Source organism: Nyctereutes procyonoides, unplaced genomic scaffold, assembly GCF_905146905.1.
Source record: "Nyctereutes procyonoides isolate TBG_1078 unplaced genomic scaffold, NYPRO_anot_genome, whole genome shotgun sequence".
Classification (NCBI taxonomy): Eukaryota; Metazoa; Chordata; class Mammalia; order Carnivora; family Canidae; genus Nyctereutes; species Nyctereutes procyonoides.
Window position 1 is genome coordinate 61,875,351 of NW_026575133.1, and position 24,030 is coordinate 61,899,380.

Here is a 24,030-nt window from a genome sequence, read left to right on the forward strand (position 1 = left end):
TTTCTTGTTATCTTACCCATCATTGGTGAAAACTTAGCTTTAGCCAGGCATTTTACATACATTCTGGATAAGGTATGCTTTATTCATCTGTCTGTCTGTCTCTTTTTGAAACAGACAATGAAGCCAAAACTTTGGGAGGTTATGCCATTTTACCAAAATCTCTCTGTTGTTGCAAAGATTTGAACTCTTGTTGGCCTGACACCTAAGCACATGCACATTGGATCTGATTTCATGTACCTCATAAATCAAAAGTAAAAAGATATACACTATTATAAACCATATTTGCCTGCATTGTTGGTGGGCAACCAGAAGCCCCATCTCCACCATATTTAAACTTGGAAATCTCTGAGGGTGAAGTAAAGGATAGTGAGAGATCTTCAAGAGATAAGACTAGAGGAACTAAAGAATAGGTACAAGAACAGATTGTTCATTTTCCCACCGGTCTTTTACTTTTCCTCTCATTTTTCTCTGGGTGATCAGATATGCTTCTAAGGCTTCAAATGTCATTTATAGGATGGTGTTTCTCAAGTCTAAATCTCTAGCCATGATTTCTCTCTTTAGCTACAGACCTATGCATTCTATATATTTTTAACAGACCTATGCATTCTAAATGACTATAAGATCTCTTCACCAGAGTAGCCACTGCTTTTCCAAACTCCATGTATGCAAACTTGAGTTCTACTTAAATCTGCTCCTGCACTGACATTTTCCAGAGGAATAAACAGCATCATAATCATGCTGTTGCCTATGTTCAACTCCTCTTCTAATGCCTGATAATTATCAGTTCTACAAAAGATATCTTCTGAAACTGAATTCTCTTCTCCAATCAACAATATTGCAAATTAGTCCAGACACTGGCCTTGTATCATCATTCTTGACTGCTGTAATAGTCTCTCTTTTCTGTATCATGTTCTGCTCACTGCTCACCCTTTGTACTCTTATTATTTTTCTGAAATCTCTGAAATTAGCATTTTTACCTTAAAAACTTATGTTGAGTTCCCATCTTTCCTTGTACGCTTTATATGTTCAAATGTCTATTACGGCTCACAAAGTCCTGTACAACCTGGCCTTTCCTGGTCTGGCTACCTGAATTCTCTTTCACCTTCACATTTCTTTTCTTTTCTTTTCTTTTCTTTTCTTTTCTTTTCTTTTCTTTCTTTTTTCTTTCTTTTCTTTCTTTTCTTTCTTTTCTTCTTTTCTTCTCTTCTCTTTTCTTTTTTCTTTCTCTTCTTTCTCTTCTTTTCTTCTTTTTTTTTAAGATTTGATTTATTTATTCATGAGAGACAGAGAGACAGAGAGAGAGAGAGAGAGAGAGAGAGAATGAGGCAGAGGGAGAAGCAGGCTCCATGCAGGGAGCCCGACGTGGGACTCCATCCTGGGTCTCCAGGATCAGGCCCTGGGCCGAAGGCGGTGCTAAACTGCTGAGCCACCCAGGCTGCCCTTATTTTCTGCTCATACTAAATCTCATGCCTTATCCTGAATTGCTCTCTCCTTTCAAGTCCTGTGTTTTAGCACATGTTCTGTATTCCTTTCTATCCAGAGACCTCCTGGAAGTCCTTAATATGACATTCAAACTATTCCCCCAAACTGTTCAGATTTCTTGTAGCATTTCATTATCTTTTTTTTAATGGCATATACTGTTTAAATATGCATATATTTACCCATCTGTCTCCCCATGTCTCTTTTCCTCATTAGTCTGATTCCTCTTCAACATGGTATCTTTTTCTCCTTTGTTATTTACCCTAAATGCTTATTATTCTGAATAGTACCAGACTGATATTCAATAAAGTTTTGGGCATACTGATATGGGAATTTGGGGAAGGAAACATGTTTAGGGAGAAATAAGAATCAAAACCTTCTCAAAGGCATGAAGTGGCCATACTTTTCCCATACCTTGGTAGCACACTTTACAAATCTATGTTAAAGTTCACCGTGTATGGAAATCTGAAGCTGAACCCTCAGATACTGAGGCTACTGTCAGTGGCTTTGATATAGTCCACTTTGTCTATAAAATGCTTTTATCCAATTTTCCCAAATTTGCCCTTAGTACTTTCTATTTTTTCTTTTTGTTTTTTTTAAATGCCAATAGTTGTACTTTTATACTTATAAAGTGTCTGATGTGCTTACTGTCACTTTAGAGAATTATTTGCAAACAGATGAAAGTGTTACTGCTCTGCGGTCACATTGGGAGCACTTCAGAAAGAGCAAAGCCTCCTTGCTTCTTGGAAATCACTGGTGAAGATTAATGTATGAGGTCCACAGTGAAAATGCTATTTTAACTTTAAAAGATCTCAATAACTCCAGCTATTCACTCACTTGGGTACCAAAGCTTTTAAGGACTCACAAATCCTCAAGATGAGGAAAAGATACGAAGCCGTTAAGTTAGAATGTAGAGAAGATTAGAAAAATCTTGACCAGAAAAATGACCAAGAACTATATGTCAGGAAAATTGTTTTTCTTTTCAAAGGTTAAAGTATATGCAGCTGGTATTTAATCATATTTAATTTTTTACTTCTACATTTAAAATCTAGATATTATCATGCAATAAGGAAACTGAGATCTAGAGGATCCAGGAATCAGCAGTGCACACAGATCATAATTTGTCTTTATGCATCTTTGGCAGATATCCATCATATTCTGCTTAAATGCTTCTGAGATTAAAGAATCTGTTGCATTAGACTACCCAAGTCTATCACTTCTTGGGCAGCTTTAATTAGTATTTAATGTTTAAATATTAAGCCTAAATATCCCTCTTTGGTATGTCCACATATTTTTTTCAAATTCATTTTATTATTTTTGTATGTTTGATATATATATATATATATATATATATATATATATATATATATATATCAACCTAAAGTTAGTTTGCTGCTTTTCTTAGATATCTTAGAATTGTTTTTTAAAGATTTTAAAATGAAAGACACACAGAGAGAGGCAGAGACATAGACAGAGGGAGAAGCAGGACTCCATCCCAGGATCCTGGGGTCATGCCCTGAGTCAAAGACAGATGCTCAACCACTGAGTCACCCAGACATCCCTTAGCGCCCTTAGAATTTTGAAAGGATCTATCCATCTCCCATTAATCTCTTCTCTAGTTTATACACCTTTCATCTCATAGCAGCATGAAAAATGATAAAAATCATATTATGGTCATCTTCCTTGACATAGCATGATGTTACTAATTCACCACTCAGCAGGGAAAGAATTTTGCTTTTATTTATAGTACTAATGGAGTACTTATTCTGACCATCTACAAAGTCTGCTTACTCCTTCAAAGAATGGCTTGTATTTATAAGATTTTCAATGAGTATGAGATGCTTTTTATGACTATAGAAAAGCGAAAAACTAGTTGGTGTAAAATAGTTGAAGACTGCATCCTGTCTTCCTTCATGATCCTTGTGTGTTTTAATTGGCAATCTAAGTCATCATAGTGCATGCTAATTAGAGAGGTGAATAATGAGGAATGCCACCAAGATTAACATGTTCAGTGTGGAATCAAGACTGATATATAGAAATTGGATAAATGTTAAAAATCATGCTTTCACAGTAAAATGACAAAGAAGGAAAGGTTCAATATGACTAGTGTACAGCAAGACAAAATCATAAATGCCATCAGGTTTTATGTTTTTTGTTTTTTTTTTTTTTTGTTTTGTTTTTTTAATGTTATGTTGTTCTTAAAGTGAAATTTCCCTCCTGGTGTTTTTTGCATTTTTTTTAAAGATTTTATTTATTTATTTGAGCTAGAGAGAGAGCGAGAGAGAGAGCATGAGCAGGGGTAAGAGGGAGAGGGAGAAGCACACTCCCCGCTGAGCAGGGAGCAGCATGTGGGGCTCAATCCTAGGACCCTGGGATCATGAGCTGAGCTCAAGGCTCCGACTGAGCCACCCAGGTGCCGCTCCCTTCTGGTATTTTAAAGTTTTGATATTGATTATTAATTATTTCCCAAAGCTCTTCTTAACAATGGCAATATTGTCCAAAAGAAAAGGACTGGTTTTAACAGTGAAAATTACTGGTTTAAGTAAATGCACTCTGTCAACATTCTTAGTATGATTGGTCCACCTCTGGGAAGGCATGGCCTTTGATGTGATGTGCTGTTTCTCTTTGCTGGTTTAATATACAACATTCAGACTTGTAAAAGTTAACAAATTTTGCTTATATGTGTTAACAAGTGAGAATCCATGATGTACATATTTATATATGTGTGTATACATGTATGTAATTTTAAATTTTTTTATTTTTGTTTATGATAGTCACACAGAGAGAGAGACAGAGGCAGAGTCACAGGCAGAGGGAGAAGCAGGCTCCATGCACCGAGAGCCCGATGTGGGACTCGATCCCGGGTCCCCAGGATCGCGCCCAGGGCCAAAGGCAGGCGTCAAACCGCTGCGCCACCCAGGGATCCCCATGTGTGTAATTTTAAAAAAGATTTTATTTATTTATTCATGAGAGACACAGAGAGGCAGAGACAGAAGCGGAGGAAGAAGCAGGCCTCCTGTGGGGAGCCTGATGCAGAACTTGATCCCAGGACCTCGGGATCACGACCTGAGCCAAAGGCAGATGCTCAGCCACTGAGCCACTCAGGCGCCCCAACATGTATAAAATTTTAAGTCAATTTTATTGAAGTATAATTTACATAACCTGAATTGTTATTCATTTTATTTTATTTTATTTTATTTTATTTTTATTTATTTATGATAGTCACAGAGAGAGAGAGAGAGGCAGAGACATAGGCAGAGGGAGAAGCAGGCTCCATGCACCAGGAGCCCGATGTGGGATTCGATCCAGGGTCTCCAGGATCGCGCCTTGGGCCAAAGGCAGGCACCAAACCGCTGCGCCACCCAGGGATCCCTATTTTATTTTATTTTTAATTTAACTTATAGTTAACAAACAGTGCAATATTGGTTTCACTGAGTAGAACTCAGTGGTTCATCACTTAGGTACAACTTTCAGTGCTCATCACAATAAGTGCCCCCCTTAATAGCCATCACCCATCTAGTCCATCCACCATGCACCTTCTTCCATCAACTCTCAGTTTGTTCTCTATCATTAAGAATCTCTTCTGGTTTGTTTCCCTCTCTCTTTTTTTTCTTTTCCCCCTTCCCATATGGTTATCTGTTTTGTTTATTAAATTCCACATATGAGTGAGACCATATGGTCTTTGTCTTTCTCTGACTTATTTCACTTAGCATAATACACTTTAGCTCTATCCATGTCATTGCAAATGGCAAGATTTCATTCTTTTTGATGGTTCGGTTATTATATATATATATTATATATTCCATGATATAGGTAATATTCCATTTTCTATATATATTACATACACATACATCACACCTTCTTTACCCATGCATCAGCTGATGGACATTTGGACTCTCTCCATGGTTTGGCTATTATTGACAATGCTGCTATAAACATTGGGATGCACGTACCCTTTTAAATCTGTATTTTGTACCCTTTGGTTAAATACCTAGTAGTACAATTGCTGGATCATATCATAGGGTAGTTTTTTTTTTAACTTTTGAGGAACCTCCATGCTGTTCTATAGAGTGACTGTACCAATTTGCATTCCCACCGACAGTGTAAGAGTGTTCCCTTTTCTCTGCATTTTTGCCAACATCTGTTGTTTCTTATGTTGTTAATTTTAGCCATTCTGACAGGTGTGATGTGGTATCTCATTTGTTACTTATTTTTTAAATTTATTTTTTTATTTATTGTTTTATTTTTTTAGAGAGGGAAAAAGAGGGGGAAAGGGTGAGAGTGGGATTCTCAAGAGGCATCACACCCAGGGTGAAGTACCATGCTGGGCTTAATCTCACAACCTTGAGATCATGACCTGAGCCAAAGTCAAGAGTCAGACACAACTGACTGAGCCACCCAGGTGCCCCATGTTACTCATTTTATTTATTTTATTTTATTATTTTTTCATGTTACTCATTTTAAATGTAAATTTGTATAACCACCATCAAAGTTAAGGTCATAGAACATTTTCATCAGTCTAAAAAGATCCCTTGTGCTTTTTTTTTTTTTACAATCAACTCTTCATCTCTGACTCAACATTCATCATCCATAGCAACCATTGATCTGCTTTCTGACACTATATATTGGGTTTGTCTGTTTAGAATTTCATATAAATGTTCTCAAACAATATGTATGATTTTTTGCTGAACATAATGGCATAGTAGTTTTGATATTCATCCCCACTGCCCCATGGATCAGCAATTTTTTCTTTCTTATTACTGAGTAGTATTCCCTTGCATGAATATACCATAATTTGTTTATTTTTTCACATATCGATGGGCAGTTAGATTGTTCCATTTTGGTACTATTATGAACACAATGACAACAAGCTGTTGCATGTAAGTATCTGTATACATGTTTCATATCTCTTGAGCAAATATGTATAAGTTTAATTGTCGTATGATACAATAATTATATATTTAAAAAATTGCCAAGCTTTTTCCCAAAGTGGTTGCAAAATTTTATATTTCCATGGACAATGTCTAAGAGTTCTAGTTGCTCCACATCTTTGCCAACCCTGACTAGTGCTAGTCTCTCACTCTTTTTTTTTTTAAGAATTTATTTATTCATGAAAGACACACAGAGAGGCAGAGACAGAGCCAGAGGGAGAAGCAGGCTCTCTGCAGGGAGCCCAATGCGGGACTTGATCTCAGGATGCCAGAATCACAACCTGAGCAAAAGGCAAACACTCAACACTGAGCCGCCCAGGTGCCCGCCACCTTTTTTAAATTGAAATATAGTTGACACACAGGTTAAATTAATTTCAAGTCTACAACATGGTGATTGGGCAATTCTATATGTCACATTATGCTCACCACAAGCAGAGCTACCATGTGTTGCCATACATTATTACAATGCCATTGACTATATTCCCTATGCTGTGCTTTTTATTTCTGTGACTAATACATTCCATAACTAGACGCTTATATCTCTCACATTCCTTCATGTATTTTTATCCATGCCTCCACTACCTCCCCACATGTCTTTTTAAACTTAGCCATTTGAATGGATGAGTAGTGATATCTGATTGTGGTTTTAATTTTATTCCCTCAGTAACTAATGATGGAAGGCATCTTTTTCATATGCTTTTTGGTCAATGGGATGTCTACTTTCGTAAAGTATCTGATCAGATCTTTTGTCCATTACTTTAGTGAATTAGCGAATTATTTTTTAAATGATTGTAAGAATTCTTTATATGAATACAAGTAGTTAGAAATATGTATGTGTTGCAAATATTTTCTCCAAGTGTGTGGCTTCTTTTTCTTTTGTTAAAATAGTTTCTTTTGACGAGCAGATGTTTTCAGCTCTTAAAAATTGAGGTATAATGTGTATACTATAAAATACAGATCACAAGTTTGTAGCTTGATGAATTTTAATAATTGTGTATATTACAATAACTGCCACTTACTGAGGTATAGAATACTTACATCACCCCAAAGTGCCCTATTCTGTAGTACAGTTGAATGAAGAAACCCTCAGAAAAGGGGAAATGAAAATACTAGTGGGTAAGGGCCCTTTTTATGAGATTGAGGTCCCAGAAGAGATGGGAAATACTGGGACCTACAACATAATTAGTAGAGTTACCAGCAAAGAAGTGGAGAGAATCATCTTCTTTTGATTCTGAAGGGAGGTGATTATTCACTTTTCTTTTACATTTTTTGTAATGCCTAACTGTTTCAGGCCTGTGCTAAGTGGTTGGATTACAGTGGGGAGAGGTTCAAGTTGTTCTCTGCTCTTGTGGCATTTTCATGCTAGCTGTGGAGACAGACACTAAATCGGCTCTTTCCAGGAAATCCTCCACACCCCTGACTACAGAGGCAACCTCTGATCTGTTTCTGTCACTAAAAATTAGCTTTGCCTATTGCAGAATTTCATATGTATAGAATCATTCAGTTGTCAATTCAGAAACCAATTTGACTTCTTTTGTCCAACATAACGTTTTTGAGATTCATTCATGTTGCAGCATGTACCTCTAGTTCATTCTTTTTATTGCTAATTAGTAGTCCATTGATGGATATATAATAATTCGTTTATCCAAATTTGGTTGAACATTTGGTTTGCTTCAGATTTTGGCTATTAAAAACAGTGCTTCTATGAACATTCACATTCAAGTCTTTTTGTGGATATGCATTTTCATTTCTCTTGGGTGAGATTCTTTGATCATGAGACATATGTAAGTTTACTTTTAAAAAATTATATTTTGAAATTATTTTAGATCCACACACAAATTGCTTCATAGTACAGAAAGCTCCAGTGTGCTTTTCATCCAGCTTCCATCAATGATAATATCTTATGTAATCATAGTACAATGATCAAAACCAAGAAATTGATAATGGTATAAGACTATTGATTAAAGTACTGAACTTATTTTCATTTCAACAAGGAAATAATCATTTTCCTAGTGGCTAGGAATTTTGAACACTTTTTCATGTTTCTGAATTATTTGCAATCCATATATCCTCTTTGATGAAATTTGTGTTTAATCCATTTTCTGGATTGTTGGATTGCTTGCTTTCTTACTATTTAGTTGAGAAAATTCTTTCCATATTCTGGTTACAAATTTTTTATTGGATATGACATTTGCAAATATTCCAGTCAGTTGCTTATTTTTATTCAATATGTCTTCTTAGAGTATTTCTTTAAAAAATGTATAAGTGTGACATCACTTTTTTCTTTTATGGACTGTGCATTCTGGTATCATGTCTAAAAACTCTTCACCAAACTTAGGTCATAAGATTTTCTCTTACAGATAGAAATTTTCTCCTAAAACTTTATATTTTACATGCCACATATTACATCTATGATCTATCTTGTGTTAATTTTTGTATAAGGTGTAGGGTTTAGTCAAGGGTCAAGGTTTTGTCGTGTGCGTGTATGGAGGTGACATGAATGTTCAGTGTTCCAATATCATTTATTGAATGATTTTTTTCCATTAAATTGATTTTGCATCTTGCCAAAAATCATTTGTCTATTTGTGTGGTCTATTTATGGACTTTATTCTGTTCCATTATTCTATGTTTTATCCCTAACCAATACCACACTGTGTTAAATTACTGTAGCTGCCATAAAATTGGGTTTTAGGCATGATTTTTCCAACTTTCATTCTTTTTCCAAATTATTTTTAGCTCTTCTATTTCTTTGTTTTCCATATTAATTTTGAAAATTAGCTGTTCATATATCTGTAAGTATCTTGCTGAATTTTTCTAGAATTGCCTTAAAACCATAGATCAACTTGGAGAGAACTGACATATTACCATGTGACATCAACATAGGATATCTATTTAAGATCACATTTCCTTTGTCAACATTTTTTTATTTATTTCAACATTCAGATTCTGTCCAGTATTTATACTTTTTTTAATAAACAGTATTATATGTTTTTTTTTTGGGAAAGTCTTGCAAATGGTATTATGTTTTAAATTTCTTTTTCTTATTGTTCTTGTTATTGTAACAAAATATGATTAATTTTTTTGCCTTATGTTGTCCTTGTATCAGTGACTGCAACCTTTCCAAATCAATCTTAGTTTGGGGAATTTGTTAATATCTTGAGATATTTTTAACCTGGAAAATCCTATTATCTACAAATAGGAAGACTTTGTTTTTCTTTTCAAAGCTATTATACCTTTTATTCCTTTTTTGTCTTAATTCATAACTGGACTTGTATTATTAGTTGAGCGGGAAGGGGAACTTTGTATTTACCTTTAAGTATGTGTTAGTGTATGTTTTTGTTTAGATGTCTTTATCAGGATGCGAACATTCTCTTTTTAGTTGCTCTTTCACTAAAAGTTTTTTTTTTTTAATATTACTTTTTTGTTGGATTTTATCAAATGATTTTCCTGCATCAATTTGTGTAATTATGGTTTTTCTTAAGACTGTTATATGGTAGGTTGTATTAATTTTTTTTCTTAAGACTGTTACATGGTAGATTGCATTGATTAGTTTTTTCATATTGAACCAACATTGCATTTTTGGAATCAACTCCATTTGTTAATGGTGCATTAATAAAGATTTTTGCTTCTTTATTTATGAAAGATGTTGGTCTATAACTTTCTTTTTTGTATAGTTTTTACCCGAAGTTTTAAAATTTTAATGAAGCCAAATTTATCCTTTTTTATGAAACAAAAACCTTTTTTTGTCCCTTATACAGTCTTAGAAGTCTGTATGATTTTTACTTGCTGTCTAGAATACTTTTATCTTTGTTAAATTCATGAATATTTTGTGTATTTTCCTTCAGAAAAGTTGGTTTTTGCTTCTAAATTTGTTTTCATAATATTTTTGTGTTAATATTTTATGCATTATGTGAAATTAAGGCTTAGATTCACTCTCTTTTATACAAATAACATTTTTTTACCAGAATTATTTGTCAAAAAGGCAATCCTTTCCTCATTCAATTATTTGGATACATTTGTCAAAGACCATCTAACATGTACATTTGAGTCTATTTTTGGATACTTTATTCTGTTTCATTTATCTACATGTTTATCCTTATTGATCTTAATTACCATACCTTTACAAAAAGTGTTAATTGATATAGTAGTATCTTCTTTTTTCTTCTCTTTCAAAATTTTGTTGCCTATTTTAGATGAGATCAGGCACGTTCAGGGTGGTAAGGCCATAGACTGTTGCCTCTTTTAGATACTTGAGATTTACACATAAAGTTTGGAATCAGCTTATTAGTTTTTACAAAGAGTATGCTAGAATTTTTATTTGGATTGCATTGAAACTATGGAGAAATTGAGAAAGAACTGGTATTTTAACCTTATTGACGTTTTCTTGTTGATTAACATGATACATCTCTTCAAATTCAAATTCATAATTTTTTTCTACTCTAACAGGTCAAATTAGCTAGTTTCCAGGATTTTATTTGAATGTTATCATATTATCTACAAATAAAGACAGTTTCTTTCTTTCTTTTTTTTTTTCATTTTAAGCAAGTATGGTTTTTTTTTTTTTCTCTTTGTATTATTGCACTGGCTAAAACCTCTAATACAAGATTGAATAGAGATGTTGAGAGTGGATATCCCTCCTTTTTGCCTACTCTTAGAAAACTGTTGAGTTTTTCAACATTAAGTATGTTAACTGAAGGTTTTTAAATAGATTCCCTTTATCAGGTAGAGGAGTTTCCTTTTTAATCCCAAAAGTTCTAAAATTTTTATCATTGAGTGATGTTGAATTTTAGTGCCTCTTTTTTGCCTATTAAGTGTGTCAAATGGGTTTTTCATATCTTTAAAATTAGTATGCTAAATTACACTGATTGATTTTTGAATAGTAATTTAATCATGTATTCTTCAAATAAACCCCACTTGGTCATGATGTATCCCCTTTTAATATATCAGAGGACTAATTTGAATGTTGTTATGGATATTTGTGTCACTATTCTTAAGGGATAATTGATAGGTTGTTTACTTTCTTTATAATATTTTTGCCTAGTCTTGAGATTAAGGATAAAGCTGGCCTTGTGAAATGAGTGGGAAGCAGTAAAATATGTAATAACAATAACACAAAGGAAGGGGAGAAAAGTGAAAATCTACGTTGTAAGGATCTTGCATTATATGTAAACTGATATAAGAAACTAAAGGTACATATTATAAACTCGAAAATAATCATTATAATATTAAACAGAATGAAAGAATTCATAAGCCCCAAGAGAAAGTGGAATATGAAAATATTCAGGTAACCCACATGTAGCAAAGGAATAAAGAAAGATGGATCAACAGGAGAGGTATCAGGAAGATAGATTTAAATCTAATCAGAATGAAATTTATATTACCTGTAAATTATTAAAAAATCTCAATTAAAAAGTGAGATTATCTGATTAGACACAAAAAGGAAGACACCATACATATGTTGTCTACAAGATATGCATTTTATTTTATTATTTTTTAAAATATGCATTTTAAATATAAGGCAAAGATGGGTTAAAATAAAAGATGCAATAAGATAGAAAATGAAAATAAATAAATCCTAAGAAAGCCAGAGTGGCTATATTAATATCAGACACAGTGGAATTCAGAACAAGAAATATTAACAGACATAAATAGGGATGTTTATTAAAGATAAAAGGTTAATTCATTAAGAAGATGTAACAACCCTACATATGTATGCACACAATGAAGCTTTGATTTGCAGGAAGAAAAATGTGATAGAAGCAAAAGAAAAAACAGGAAATCCACAATTATAATTGAAGATGCAATCTTTTTCTCCTGGTAAATAACACAAAAATAGGGGAAAACGTTAATGAAGATATGGAAGATTTGGATGGCACTGTCAGCCAACTTGACCTGTCACTTAGAACATTACACCCAACAAAAGCACAACATATTTTCTTTTCAAATGCAAATAGAATACTCACCAAGCAATACCATATGAATATAAGACCCCTTACCACATATATTTTCTTTTTTCTTTTTTCTTTTTTTTTTTTTTTTCTGTGTTCAAGATCCTTTTGGGAGAAAGAAGAGGGGAACATGCACTGGCCATGTGTTACAACTGAGTTAAATCCTACCAGCTGTTTTTTTTTTTTTTTTTTTTTTTTTATGAATTAATTTTTATTGGTGGGGTTCAATTTACCAACATACAGAATAACACCAGTGCTCATCCATCCAAGTGTACCCCTCAGTGCCCGTTCACCCATTCACCCCACTCCCTACCTCCTCCCCCTCCTCCACCCTAGTTAATTTCCAGAGTTAGAATGTCTTTATGTTCGTCTCCTTTCTGATATTTCTCACACATATTTCTCCCTTCCCTTTATTCCCTTTCGCTATTTATTCATATTCCAAAATGAATGAGAAACATACACTGTTTGTCCTGCTCCGGTTACTGTGGCCAAGTCAAAAAGGGTGGTTGCCTGAGTTTTTCTGGATTTTGATGGAATCTTGTCTCACATTAGATCTTTCATCCATTTTGTGTTTATCTTTGTGTTGGTGCTTGAGGTTGTCAGTTTCATTCTTCTGCTGTGGATGTCCAATTTTCCAGACCATTTATTGAGAGTCTGTCTTTCTTCTAGTGGATCGTCTTTACTCCTTTATCGTTATATTAGTTGAGCATAAAGTTAGGGTCCACGTCTGGGTTCTTGTTCTGTTCTTTGATCTATAGTCTGTTTATGTGCAGTACAATTTGTCTTGATGAACACAGCTTTGTAGTAAAACTGAATCTGGTTGTGATGCCCCAGATATGTTTTCTTTTTTTAAATATTCCTGGCTGTTTGGGGTCTTTTCTGTTCCCACAAATCTTAAATTATTTGTTCTAAGTCTTTGAAGAAGTCATGGTATTGTGATAGGATTGCATTAACGTGTAAATTGCCCCTGGGTAATCATTGACATTTTCACAAATATTAATTCTGCCAATCCATGAGCATGGAATATTTTTTCCATCTCTTTGTGTTTCCTCAATTTCGTTCAGAGGTCTGTGTTTTTTAGGGTATATTTTGAGAACATTTAATGGTAAATGGTCTCAACTTTTATTTTAGGTTTAGGTGTCCTCTGTCGTAAAATGAGTCTCTTGTAGACAGCAATCATAGTTGGTTCCTGTTTTTTTATCCAGTCTGAAACTCTGCGCCTTTTGATGGGGTCATTAAGCACATTACGTTCAGAGTTACTTGAACTTCTTTTAAAGGGGTGTTTTAAGAGTCCCCCTTCAAATTTCTTGCAGAGTGGTTTGGAGGTCACATATTTTTCAGGTTTGTCGTTTGTTGTGTTTGGCGTTTGTTGTGTTGTTATTCAGCTCTTTATCTCTCCTTCCATTTTGAATGAGTGCCTTGCTGGCTAAGTATTCTTGTTGCTGTTCTTCTCATTTGGACCTGAATATATCCTGCCAGCCTTTCTGCCTGCCAGGTCTCTGTGGAGAGGTTGCTGTTACCCTAATATTCCTCCCCATTGAAAGTCAGGGACTTCTTGTCTCTTGCTGCTTTAAGGAATTTCTCTTTATCTTTGGATTTTGCAAGTTCACTATTTAGATGATCGAGGTGGTTGAACGGTTTTATGATTTTTAGGGTGGGGATGCTCTCTATTTCCTGGATCTGAATGCTGTTTCCCTTCCAGATTGGGAAGTTTTCTGCTAGGATTGTGTTCAAATACATATTCTGGCCTTGTCCCTTTCCGGGCGCCCTCGGGAACCCAATTAAACAGTTGGTTTTCTTCCTTAGAGTGTCGTTCATTTCCCTTAATCTGTCTTCATGGTTCTTTAATTGTTATTCTTTTTTCACAGTTTCCCTCTTTGCCATTAACTTGTTCTTCTATGTCACTCATCGTTATTCACCTCGTTAACCCTCGTCGTTAGGACTTCTAGTTTGGATTGCATTCATTCAATTGAATTTTAATTTTGCCTGATTGGATCTAAATTCTGCAGTCATGAAGTCTCGTGAGGCCTTAAGCTTTTTTCTAGAGCCACAGTAGCTGTATAATGGGTGCTTCTGAATTGGTTTCTCGACATTGAATTGTAATCGATTTTGTTAGCTCTGTGGGAGATCGGGCTGTTTATGATTCTTTCTTTGAGGTGCGGTTTTCCTCTAGTCATTTTGTCGCAGTGCAGAGTGGCCAAAAAACACGTTGTATTGGAACACGGGGGAGTAGCCATGGTCCGTCCCAGCTGGTCTTTGGAGGAGGGGCCTGCTGTGCTTATTTTAGGTGTTAGCACTTTAGGGAGCTGCTCTGGCCCCTTGCCTGCTGCCATGGTTCTCAGGGGGTTGTTTACCCCGTGGGGCCCCAGGAGGACAGTCGCAGTTGCTATGGCAACTCTGGAAGCCTGGATTCAGCCTCCGCAGGACTCGGGGCTCGGGGCTCTGGCTCCCGGCTGCAGAGGCCTGGAGGCTGGGGCGGGGCCGTGATCTGCTCAGCTCGGGCAGGAGAGTCCTTGCTGTCCTGGGCCCTCCGGCCTCGCCTGTCCCGGGGGAGGCGGTCATGGCTGTGTCCCGGGCCCTGTGCTCCGGGGCGTGCGCTGTGGGATTCGCGCTCCCGCCCGCAGCCCCCTCCGCGGGAGCCGCCGCCCGAGCCCCTCGAGCTGCTTGGCCCCGCCGGTGCGTGCTGCAGCCTAGGGAGCTCGGAGCACTTATTTTTTTTACCCTGCGCTCGCAGGTGTCTGTTAGTGTCCCGGGAGCCGTGGGCTATCCCGCCCTACTGGGTCCTGCTCAAATCCCTGCGAGCCCTTTTTCCGCCCGACCGGGAAGGTTGGTTGCTCAGCTCCTGTCTCGGGACGGGGTGTCTCCTGTCCTGGGGACACTCGCTCGGCCTAGCCCGGCTCCTCGCGGGGCCCTCCCCCTCGGAGGCCTTTTGATTCCTTTATTTATTTTGCCCGTCTTCCCCTACATTGATAGAAGCGCTGATATTTCACTGTGCATTCAGCTGGTCTCTTTTTACATCTCAGGTGAATTTCGTAGATTTTCTGGATGGTTTGAAGGTTATTAGTAACTTGGTAGGGACAGGTGATATGGGGACTGCTCTTCCGCCATTCTTGCCCCTCCCTCTCTAAAGATGTTTTTAAAGCTCAAACCCATCCCAAGTGCTGAAAAACAGAGGCTGAGGGAGATGTGTGAGCTTCCACCTTAGTGTTTTACTGAGACCAAGTGTCGGCGCAGATGAGGCACACGGAATCCAGCTCCATTCCCTGGAAGCCATCCACAAGGTTTTCCTTGTAGACATCATCGCTGTAGACAATCTGGGTCCTCTTGTCCCGATGGCAACCCTTAGGGCTATTCTGGACAGCGAGAGAGCCCCAGACAGACTTGCCAGTGGCAGCGTCCAGCATGGGCTGGTCGCGGGCAACGCTGACTCTGAGCTGCACAGACTCCACCTGGGTCCCCTTGAGCTCAGCAACGGCCTGATCTGCTGTCTCCATCTTTTCATAGGTGACGAAGGCACAGTTTCTGGGTGGCTGCATGGAGAGGTCAATGATGTTTCCAAAGGGAGAGAAGGCCCCACGAAGGAGGGTGGGCGTCGTGTCCTCTCCATACACATGGAGAGCATTCCCCTTCCGAGGGGCCCTGCGTTCAGGGAACGAATCCGACCTGCGGAAAGGGCCCTCTCGTTCTCGATCGCGGTCCCTGTCCCGATCACGATCTCGATCCTGCTCTCGATCACGTTCTCTGTCCCGGTTCCCCTCACGACTGTGGTCCCGGCTGCGGCTTCGTGGGGAGGGGGGAGGTTGAGGAGCCGGCACCACCACGTTCTTCATAGCCCCAGTCAAAGCTTCGAGGGGGACCATCACCAGCCCCTGGGCCCTCTGCCTCCTCCCGGTCTGGCCCCAGTTCCCGAAGCCCATCACTGGAAGACACAAAACTCTCATACAGAGATTTCCTTTGGGGGCGTCTGGACGACTCCTGCAGATCATCCTAGGCTGATATGCTTCTTTGGAACGGCTGGAAAGTGGGAACTGGCCCCTTCTCAGGGTCCTTTAATTTCCCCTCTAGGGTTCGAGAACGCTTGAAGCCTGAGTTCTTGGTCTCAGCCTTTTTTTTTTTTTCACCCAAAATTTTTTATTTATTCAGAGAGAGAGAGAGAGAGAGGCAGACTCCATGCAGGGAGCCCAACGTGGGACTCGATCCTGGATCTCCAGGATCACGCCCTGGGCCAAAGGCAGGCACCAAACCGCTGAGCCACCCAGGTATCCCTGGTCTCAGCCTTGATGGCACTGAGGGCTCCTGACTTCACTAGCTGCTCTGCCTGCTCTGTTGCCGTGGCTGTGTCCACCACAGGCTGCCCCGACGGTGAGCCTTTCACACCGCCTTGGCTGGCGGTGCTGCTACTACTTTGCTTCCTCAGAGCCAGCAAAGCCTCTTTCTTTTTCTTGAGTTTGTTGAATTTCTTCAGCAGAGCCTCCTCCTCCTCGCTCAGTCCGGGGGGTATCACCAACATGTTGGCTCCTGAGAGGGCGGTAACCGGGGACCCCCACATATATTTTCACTTTTCTCTCCCCTCTCTCTGTGTCATTGCTGTAATTCTACTGCTATGTATGCTCTAACGTGTATACACTGTTGTTAACATTTTGATTAACGTTCTTTTTTCAGATATTATAAATAAGAATGAAATTATTTTTTATCTTTATGCAGATATTTAGAATTCTCATCTTCATTTATGTCTGTAGATCCAGGTTTCTACGGGGTCCTTTCTCCTGCTCTCTTTTTGGCCTGATAATATTTTTACTTTGCATTTTATGTTTGAAATATATTTTTACTGGATATAAAATTCTAGGTTATGCTTTGCCCCACCTTTGTATTTGAGATTTCATTCTCCTGTCTTCAAGATTGCCTTGTTTTCAGATGAGAAATTTTCTATCATTCTTATCAGGTGTACCAATCCTGACGCTCATTAAAAACTTTTTATCATCAATTTGGTTACTAAGTTGCTTGATGTTATTTCCTTTGTATTTTTTTTTTTTTTTGTATTTGGGGTATCTTTGCTACTTGGATTTGTGCTATAATAGTTTTCGTTAAACTTGATAAATTATTTTTTATATATTTTTTTATATTTTTTATAAATATAAAAAAATATTTTTATATATTTTTCTTACAAATCCCAATCCCAGTTTTGGGAGATTCCAGTAATTAACATTGGACAACTTGAGGTTGTTTCACTAGTCACTGAACTTATGCTGTTTTCTCGATGTTTTTCCTCTGAGTTTCAGATTATATAGTTTTTATTGCTACGTTCTCAAGTACACTGACCTTTCCAGCTGCACTGTCTAATCTAGTATTAAACCTATCTCTTGAATTTTTCATTTCAAATATTTAATGCTTCAGTGCTAGACTTTAAATTTGACTTTTTAAATACGTATATTATTTCTATCTTTTTTTAAAAAAAAGATTTTATTTATTCATGAGAGAGAGAGAGAGAGAGGCAGAGACACAGGCAGAGGGAGAAGCAGGCTCCATGCCGGGAGCCCGACGTGGGACTCGATCCCAGGACTCGATTCCAGGACTCCAGGATCACACCCTGGGCCGAAGGCAGGCGCTAACTGCTGAGCCACCCAGGGATCCCCCTATTATTTCTATCTTCATCATGTTTTCTTTATATCCTTTAGTATATTTTTAAAAGCTTAAGGTTCTTTTTTGTCAATTCCATCTTTCAATCATTTCTGGTTTTAATCTGATTAACTAATTTTTTCCCTGGTTTTGGATCACATTTTCTTGTCTTTTTATGTTTTTAAATTTTTTTAATGTATGCTGGATATTTTGTATTTTATATTGTCCAGTGTTCTTCCTTTATAGAATATCAATTTTTGTTTTGGCAAATATTCAAGTTACTGGAGTATCACCCTAACCTTCTCAATGCTGTTTTTTGTTTTTGTTATAGTTGTTTGTTTGTTTTTTTGTAATTAAGGAGGAAGGGGGAGAGGGACAAAGGGAGTGGGAGAGAGAGAGAATCTTAAGTGGACTCCATCCCTAGTGTGGAGCCTCACACTGGGCTTGATTCCACAACCCTGAGATCATAACCTGAACTGAAATCAAGAGTTGGATGCTTAACTGTCTGAGTCACCCAGGGCCCCTCAATGCTGGCTTTAAAACTTCATTAGGTAGGTCTTAGAGTAGCTTTTACTCTAGAGTCTGGCACTTCCAGGGTCTCTACTGAATGCCTGCACATTAAATGAGGATCATCCACTTCAGTTGGACAAATCCAAATGTCTCTCATCCTTCTGTAATCTTGGTGATTGTTCAGCCTCCTACCTCTGCTATGCCATTAGGACAGGGCAAGAATTTAGAAGTTCACCTGTTGACTTTTTTTTTTTTTAAAGTAGCACTTTACCACCCATTTGCTTCAACGTGGATGGAACTGGAGGGTATTATGCTGAGTGAAGTAAGTCAATCAGAGAAAGACAAACAGTGTATGTTCTCATTCATTTGGGGAATATAAATAATAGTGAAAGGGAATAGAAGGGAAGGGAGAAGAAATGTGTGGGAAATATCAGAAAGGGAGACAGAACATAAAGACTCCTAACTCTGGGAAACGAACTAGGGGTGGTGGAAGGGGAGGAGGGCGGGGGGTGGGGGTGAATGGGTGACGGGCACGGAGGGGGACACTTGACGGGATGAGCACTGGGTGTTATTCTGTATGTTGGAAAATTGGACATCAATAAAAAATAAATTTATTATTCAAAAAAAAGATTAACATCATAACTAAGAGGAAGGTGGATAGATTTTCTACATACCCACGGCTCCTGAATATGCAAAACCTCCTCCCCTATCTATATCCCCCCCAAAAGTGTTATGTCTGTTGCAAATGATGAACCCACGTTGACCCACCACACTCCCCACAAAGTCCAAAGTTTACATTAGGATTCACTTTTGTGTTATACATTCTATGGGTCTGGATGAGTATATAATGACATGCATTCATTATTATACTATCATACAGAATATTTTCACTGCCCTAAACATTTTCTGTGCTTTACCTATTTACATCTCCTACCACCCCTGGCAATCACTGAACTTTTCATCATCTCCATAGTTTTGCCTCTTTTAGGATGCCATAGTTAGAATTATACATTATATAGCTTTTTCAGATTGACTTCTTTCATTTAATAATATGCATTTAAGATTCCTCCATGTCTTTTCATGGCTTGTTAGCTCCTTTCTTTTCAGTGCTGAATAATAGTCTTTGGTCTCACTGTACCACAGTTTATTTATCTGTTCACCTACTGAAGAACATCTTGGCTGCTTGAAGTTTTGGCCCTTATGAATAAAGCTGCTATAAACAGCCATGTGCAGGTTTCTGTGCTGACAAGAATTTTTAATCCTTTGAGTAAATACCAAGGGACAAGACTGCTGGATTGTATGGTAGGAATATGTTTAGTTTTCTAAAAAACAACCAAACTACCTTGCAAAGTGGCTGTACCATTTTGCATTCTGACTGTCAGTGAATGAGACTTCCTGTCACTCCACACTCTTGTCAACAATTTGGTGGTGTCAGTGAACCAGATACTGGGTATTCTAATAGGGCATAGTGGTATGTCAATATTATTTTAACTTGTATTTCCCTGATGACATATGATGCACAGCATCTTTTCATATGCTTATTTGCCATCTGTGTATCTTCTCTGGTGAGGTGTCTGTTAAGGGCATTAGCCCATTTTTAATTTAGGATGTTTTCCTACTGTTGAGTTTAAGAGTTTCTTTGCTTGTTTTGGATAACAGTCCTTTATCAGATGTGTCTTTTGTCTTGTTGACTTTTTGTTTTCTGTTTTTTTTTTTTTTTTTCAAAATTTGCCTTGTATCGTCACACTATTTTTAATGGACAATTCTTTCTGAAAAAGAAAAAGCAATGGTCTCTTTTTTAGAGATACATTATGCACTTTATCAGCTGTTAAGCTGGGTAAGAGTGAAGATGTCCATGATAAGCAATGTAACTAATTTGGGAAGTAACATTTCTAGCTTAGTGATGTCATGGCTCAAATGTAGCAAACCAGCACTTCAGAGATGTAGCCAAATTAATGGTTCTCCTGTGGGTACAACATTTACTTGCCAGATGGTAGTGTTATAGCAAATTTTACATGAAAGAAATAATAAAAATGGTAAAGTTTTTTTTCCCTTTCTCAAGAAGCTATTATCATTTCTTCAAAAATGTTTAAGAGCCAATATCTCATTAGATTAATATGTAGATTAGTGAGAATTACTTGTCTGTTAATGACGGAATATGAAGAAAGTATTATTTTATTTTTAAAAAATATTTATTTATTTATTTATTTATTTATTTATTTATTTATTTATTTCTTTAGAGGATGAGCAGAGGGAGAGGAAAGAGAGAATTCTTAACCAGACTCTCTGCTGAGTGCAGAGCCTGACATGGGGCTCCATCCCAGGAACTGAGATAACAACCTGAGCTGAAATCAAGATCCAGATTCTTAACTGACTGAGCCATCCAGGTGTCCTGAAGCAACAAGTGTTTTATTCTTATATCAGCTATGCATTCAAATTTCTTATTTAAGTTAGACCAAATAAATCATTGTTTCTAACTTTATTTTTCATATGGAAGTCCCTTTTTAATGATCCTCATGTGTCATAGTTTTACATTTTGTAAGTTATATATGATGACAAAATAATGCTTCCAAAAGAATCTGTTATTTTATTACATAAAATCTACAAATATTTTTAATGGAGCAGAATATATTTATGTAGTCTGGTAATGTATTACAGACTCAATGCAGCAAAGTAATTGGATTTCTAAAACTGGCATGTGCATACACTTGGTGTACACAAGGTTATATTGGCACTTGAATAGTTTTAAGGGAAAATTTCTGGATCTTTAAATTCAGTATGTACTTATTTTGTAAACTCAATCTGCTTAGGGAATATACTACTGTTGGCATGTTGCTTCCTATTTACAAATGCCCTTTACAAAAGAAAGGCAAGCTCCTTATCCCTTCTCACTCTAATAAGGTACATTGTCCTGGAATAGAAAAAAATTATGGCACACTAAAAAAAAAAGGAATGATTTGAAATATTGGTAAAGTGAATGAATACTGGCAAATATATTTTTATTGTAGATAATAGGACAAACAATAGGCTTACAAGCAAAAAATAATTTATAAGGATATTGGAATTTTTTTAAATAAATCTTAATTTATTTATGATAGTCACACACAGAGAGAGAGAGAGAGAGAGGGCAGAGACAGAAGCAGGCTCCATGCACTGGGAGCCCGATGTGGGATTCGATCCCGGGTCTCCAGGATCGCGCCCTGGGCCAAAGGCAGGCGCCAAACTGCTGTGCCATCCAGGGATCCCCAGGATGTTGGAATTAAAACATTAGTTAAATGAGAAATACTGCAAAATTTCTGACTGGTTAGAAAAGAATTGGAACATGTGTTTACTTTTTCAATGGATTATAGGTATCAGCTGATATTATTTAAAACTATTCAAATCCACCATGAAACTGTAGCTATAAATTTAGAAGTATTTACAGAGCAAATAAATGCTGAAAGGTGCAGGAGGGAGGGTGTTTCCTTTTTAATTATTCACTTCTGTTGCTCTTATAACTAGAAAGGCCAAACTGGCATTGGGGTCTACAAACTGGTCTTCTGGCTATTTATGGACATGATCGAGAGCCTGGCATGCACGGAGGCAACCCATGGCATATTTCTAATGGCAGTTATCTCATAGCTCCTCATAGTTTGCTGTCATATATGAGCCACTTGGCATTTGGGAAGCAAGAAATCATTACAAGAGGTATAGAGAGGTCACTTGTTTCAACTTCTAAACAAAAAGAGATAAAAGTTTTTTCCTTGATTTTCAAGAAAAAAATGACCTCAGTCAGTATGTTTAGACCATACATTTTAGGCCTTTGCTGTGTTTTCAGATATTGCCACTTAGCCAAGGCAGATGGTCTATTTATAAAAAAGCTTTTTTTTTTTTTGTCATCGTTGTTATTTAAATTACATGTTGCACAGCCAGAGATCATCTTTTTTTCATGCAATTAGGCCAGGGAATTTCCTTATGTTCTCAAATACCAAAGGTGGTGATGTCATGAAAGATCCAATTATTTGACAATGGAAGAAAATGTAATGGAGAGAGAACATCTGAAGCAGCAAAATTTTCTCCAACATTCACAATTGAAATCTGACCCCAAAACCCTACCTTTAAAAAATAAAGGCAGCAGCATTCAAACCAGAACTCTTTTACCTAGGGCTTTGTTTTAAAAAGTTTTGTGAAGGAAGGGGACATAGACAATAAAGAATAATCTTATGCATTTTGTGTGACTTAATTAATGTTCCTGCACTGAAGTAAATTAATTGATATTGCTAATGTTTTCTGAATATATGCTGGGAAGTTTTGTTTGTTTGTTTTTTGTTTTTAATGCTGGGAGTTTTTAAAGTCTTGTCTCAATGCTACAGGACAACAAATTAAACTCGACTGCATATGGGCTTTTTCTCATTGTAAGATCCCTATGGATATGGAGTGCCAGTCATTGGCCTATTTAGACTATCACATCCTACCTGACTAGAATTTCTCTTCTTAGAAAACTCAAACTGTAGCATTTACTGTAATTGCTACATAGTTTTCCCCAAAGCAAAATAATGTAGGCTCTTTTCTACATCTGGCAAAGCACAAATAACTATTATTTAATGACACAAAGGATGCTGAGCCTGAAGAGTTTCCTAATGTATTTCTCCAGCGATTAGAAAGAAACAAAAAGAACAACTATTTATATTAACCCAAGTATAGAGATAACAAGCATTTTAATTAGTGAGAGTATCATATCACAGGCTTCACTGTAGTAATTTGATATAATGTAATTTGTAGAATAGAATGAAAAGTAATCATGTTACAGTAGAGACAAATGGACAGAGGTGTGCAGAGAACTAAGGCAGTGTCATGCCCAATTGATGCCCCTGGGTAGCAAATTCATTAGTTTTGTAACTCCAGCCAATGAGAATGCTTGCTAATGGGGCAGTACCTGAGGATGTTAATTATGTCTGGCAATATTTGGGTAGCTAATGTTCTCTCATATTGCTAAATAATAGGATTTACTTAACCAATTAACTTCTAGAGTTTTCACTTAAGGATAAAAGATAATCTTACAAATTATAAATTTCTGCCAAATTGCTACATTTCAGTTTTATTAAAGAGCCATTTCAGTGTTAAAATCCCTGATACACAGATAAACATATGAATGGCTCCTCATTCAAAACTAATCAACTGAATAGAAAATTCTACCTAAGTTTGAATAATGACATGTCCTATTTATGTTCACTTCCTTTCCCCAAAATCTACACACATACACACACACACACACACACACACACAGTGCATATATATATAGTGATATTCTGATGGAATGTGGAAAAAATAATTTCTGTTCAAAACTACTCATCACTAAAGACATTTGCGAATTTTTCCCTTCATTTATTCTATTAGTTAAGTTAAATCTATACTCTATAACAATACATAAGATTTCTCTCATTAGCAATATTGAAATATTTTCACTTTGTTGGTCTGAATTAAAGGATTTATAGGTGGGATGTATAGGTACAAAGTATACAGGTAAATTTTTTTCATGTGGTCTTTCATAGTACTAAATTGGTCCA

General features: G+C 36.9%; 1 protein-coding gene and 1 pseudogene across 1 annotated transcript in view; both read right to left on the bottom strand.

Moving 5' to 3' along the window:
* The window catches only part of GALNTL6 (polypeptide N-acetylgalactosaminyltransferase like 6), a 1,153,240-nt gene that overhangs the window by 391,246 nt on the left and 737,964 nt on the right, over nucleotides 1–24,030 (bottom strand). The gene's annotated exons all lie outside the window — the stretch shown is intronic.
* On the bottom strand, nucleotides 15,568–16,868 carry LOC129493546 (negative elongation factor E-like; annotated as a pseudogene).